This window comes from Gavialis gangeticus, unplaced genomic scaffold (assembly GCF_001723915.1).
Source record: "Gavialis gangeticus isolate Ggan-Ray unplaced genomic scaffold, GavGan_comp1, whole genome shotgun sequence".
NCBI classification, from domain to species: domain Eukaryota; kingdom Metazoa; phylum Chordata; order Crocodylia; family Gavialidae; genus Gavialis; species Gavialis gangeticus.
In genome coordinates this window covers 849,703-853,862 of record NW_017729028.1, presented here as the reverse complement: position 1 = coordinate 853,862, position 4,160 = coordinate 849,703, and the positions used below count along the sequence as shown (strand labels likewise).

The window sequence follows — 4,160 nt, the reverse complement described above, 5'->3', positions numbered from 1 at the left end:
TGGGGACAACTGGAGCCCCAGAGGGTTCAGGGCATGGTGCATCCCAGCGGCTGCAGGCAGTTGGTGTCGGCCGCTCCCGGGGCAGCTACAGCAGGGGATGGGGTGAATGTGTACAAGCTGCGTTGTATCCCATGCCCCCTGGGGCTCCACTTGTTCCCACTCACCCCAACCCCTGCTGCAGCAAGAGCCGTGCCCCCTGCCCTGCACCCACTGACAGTTCCCTCCACTTTGCTCCCTGCTGCAGCCCCGGGAAGGGCACCCTCCCCCCACCCTTTCCTTAGTCCCAGCCTTACTCCCTCCTTCACCACCATGGGAACATATCCCTATTTGTTACGTTGTAAACTGGGTTCCCTTTATGTGAATTCGATTTATGCGCAGTTTTCCAGAAATACATGTACCGCATAAATCAAGAGAAACCTGTAATGAAACCGGAAGTACTGGTGGCTGATCTTTGGCATTTTCTTGTGCTCTTTATGTTGGTGCACTTTTGATACTGCATTTGTGGGACAACACTAAAAGGAAGCATTTCAGAACACTGACCAAGGAGCTTCGCAGAGCACGCAAAACAAGACCAAGTCTAAATCTCTGTCAGTCTCTGTGGCCTTACTGCAAAGCTCCCACCTCTGACATCCTCCAGCCTGGCCTAACAGTCATACATGATATGGGCACCGTAGCTAATGAACTTTGCATTCTTAGAACTAGTAGAAGGTACTAGTTAACGTCTGGACCAGGTTTGTCCTCAGCATTTCCTATTGGCTATTTCTAGGCAGCTCCCACTCAGTGAGCAGGGCTTTTCACCTCAGGTACACACATCTCCCGTGCGCTGTATAAGGCATGTTGGTGCCTAACAAAGGATTCTGGATTTTATTCCGGGGGCAGGGCACCCCTACAAATTAATTCAACACCAAAAGAAAGCCTTTTGAGGAAATGCCCATGCATGCTTTCAGCACCTCGTGGGATTTTCTAGGTCTAGCTACCTTCAAAATTCTTCTTAATTTCCTTCAAATTGCAGTTCCTAGTCTGTAAAATGGGGATAGGATAATTATTGTGTTACAGGGGGTGTTGCAAGGACAAATACTTTAGAGGCTGTGAGGCACTTGGGCACTGTGGAGAAGGACCTTAGACAGGTGTGAATCCATGATAACGGCAGGTGAGATACTGTCTGTGTGTTAACATGGATTACCAAACAAGCATGAAGCTGGCTCCTCCCCAGCGACATGACAAGGAGGATTTGCTTGACTTTCTGAGCAATTTTGGAGCAATGGGGCTGTGCCTTGCCCAGCATTTGTTTCTTGTGGCCTTTCTCTGTGGATCAGCTGAACTACATAATGTATCATGGTTTTCCCTGTTAGCCAGGAGAAGCAATACAACATGGAGCTCTTGACTGTGGGGCTTTATGGGAGATGTAGTTCATCTGTAGGTTCTGGCCCAGAGACAAAGGAACAAACTTTAATTCCCATAAGGCACTAGAAGTCACATTCTTGGCTAAAAAAAAAAAAAATTGGATTTAAGCCAGAAAGAACTGACAAAAATAAAGTTTCGCTTAGGAAGTGGACACTTTTCCTGAGGATCTGCTGTGTTGAAAACTCAATCTTCTGCTACAGTTTCTGTTAAAGGTTTGACTATATATTTGATAATGAATGTATTAAGAATACAAAATATAGTATTGTTTAGGTGATCTTGTATAGCCACATGTTCACTTCTAAAGTATAGTATTTAAAGAATCAAAAGCATTTGAAAAAAAATGCTTCTCTTCTGAAGGATTGTTATTATTTGCATTATAGCAGTGGCCAAAGGCCCTAACCAATATCAGGATCACATTATGCCAGGCACTTCCTGGCACAGAGGAGCCAATCTCTTCCACAGAAGCTCACAAGTGCCTGAGGCTGATCCATGAATCAGTTGCAAGATTGAGATCAGTTGTCATTTTTTCCCTCATTCTAATCAAAATCAACTAGACTTCAAAGCAAGGACATGTGATATCTTATTTTTAAAAATATAGTTCATGTATTCTGATCAAAGTGTTACCAGCATTGCAAGAAGGGATGTAATAGACTGAAAAATTGATGTCATTATTCTGAATTAGCAATCGTTTCTAGAAATCAATGGTTGTTTCACAACCTTCACTGTCTCTAATTGTTTAATGACTGTGATTTTAAATTGGAAATGTCCAAAATCCAAATGCTCAAAAACCAGCTGCTGAAAATGAACACTTCCACCATTTTTTCCAGTTACATTTTCAGAGCCTTTCAGCAACTTAGCAGCAATTTGTAATCTTTTCATCTCAGAGATTTCTTTAATTTCTTTGTATGACAAGTGAAAAATAAAACTGTATTTCACCACTATGCAGACAAACAATTTTGCAATAAAAAGCTATTTTCTCCCCTCTCAAACCTTGCAGGTAATATCATCCACCAGTTGTATATGAAATCCTTTATTGAATATACCACTAGATACAGTCTTTATTATCCGTGATTCAGTCTTCACTAAAGGTGCCCCTTTACTAGCCACTGACATATCCTTGTCATTATAAGATCCTCCATCATCTACTTCAGTATGACACATACAACATGACTTCTCTCCTTTGCATTAGGGTTATGTTATAAACTCATCTTTCATACACAACAACCTGGTACTGCAGAAGAAATTTAGAGATGGAGAGGGAGGAAAAGAGAGAGGAAGAGGGAGAAAGAGATGGAGAAATGTTTATCATTTTCAATGTTAAATGGAGATTTTATCTATTATGAAGAAGAACAAGCAATCCTCTCTCACTTTTGGCAATTAAACCATGAATGTTCTAGCCAGACACACACACACACAAAGCTGAAATTACAAAAACTCATTAATGGGTGTGGAGATGAAAAGTGACTACTTTAAAACCAACTAAACTTGATTACAAAATTTGAAAACTCAAAATAAAAACAACACTCCATTCTTACAATTCACTCTTTCTTGCTTCACATTTTAAATTACAAAATCTAGGATAAAAAGGAGTTTTGTGAAGTAAATCACACAGGCTCCTGTAAGCAGTAAGTTCCACATTACCTCCTAAACAGCAGTACATCAAACCTGTTATTTACTTCTCTTTCCCCTAACACACACCAGTTGTCAGTCATACTTTGCCACTTACATAATTGGTTCCTACCATCCATCCAGATGTTCTCTTTATACCCTTTGAAACAGTAAAACTGCAAAAGTCTCTCCTACCTCACGATTGTTGAGAAAATGGGAACCGTGGAATGCTCTGTGACTGCAGGGACACTGCACAAATGAACCTCATTGCTGCTGTTTACAGAAGTCTGACAGTTTTTAATTTGAAAAGATGTTGCTTTTGCTTTTCGACAGTTCAACAAATCAGACAAAACAGTTGCAAGTGTTATCTGTAAACAGCTTCCTGCTTGAAATAGATCAGCTGTCCTGCAGGACAATAATTAGGAGGGAAGTGTGGGAAAGCTGAAAAGGTCCATGATGTAAGCTCTTTATTTTGGGAATGTACTTTTTTGGGAATGCACTCACTTTCCCCTCCCCTTTTCTAGCATGGAACCCCTTTTTAACTGTTTAGATCTGGGCAACCACAGCTGCATGCACTGTATTCAATCAGAGTACAATTTTTCTTGCACACTTTAATTTCAGCAGACGATATATAGATCATGTCAAGATCAGCAACCTTGACAAATTTTAATACGTGAAATTAACACATTCTTTGCCTACACGAGATCCCTCTGCCCCTATTTTGCAATTAACCCAAGTATTTTTCACTGCTGGAGGAAAACATGCATCTGTTTTAGAGCTAACTCTCATTGCTTCATGACAGTCTAAGTACTAAATTGTACACATGGCTAAGATCTTCAAGGCTGTTCTGTTCTCCTTACCCACAGGAAGTTGCCCTTTGACATCAAAGGGAGGTTTCCTGCCTGTAGGAAGAGCAGAAAAGGAATTCAGATGTCCTGCAATATAGCCTCTAAATTATTGTACCATACTGCTGTTCACTCTTCAACAGTGGTCGTGGTTTGACTCTTTGGTAAATCACAGCACTTCAGTGCTAAGGAAGTGTTAGTGCAGTAAGTATACATCTTAAACAACAGATCTTTTCTGAGATCTTGGCACAGTTCAGGATTGAGCTGTGCGGTGGTGTATGCACAGTGAGAAAGTGCTTACAG

At 41.1% G+C, this 4,160-nt stretch overlaps 1 protein-coding gene across 3 annotated transcripts in view; it reads right to left on the bottom strand.

The window, feature by feature from the left end:
- The window catches only part of COLEC11 (collectin subfamily member 11), a 100,633-nt gene extending 96,739 nt beyond the window's left edge, over positions 1-3,894 (bottom strand). The window contains exon 1 of one of the 3 annotated variants that reach the window (XM_019520710.1): positions 3,208-3,894. The gene's annotated coding sequence lies outside the window, so the exon portion shown is untranslated. The other 2 variants (XM_019520712.1, XM_019520711.1) reach the window with 2 other exon arrangements.
- Between the last annotated feature and the right edge of the window lie 266 nt (positions 3,895-4,160).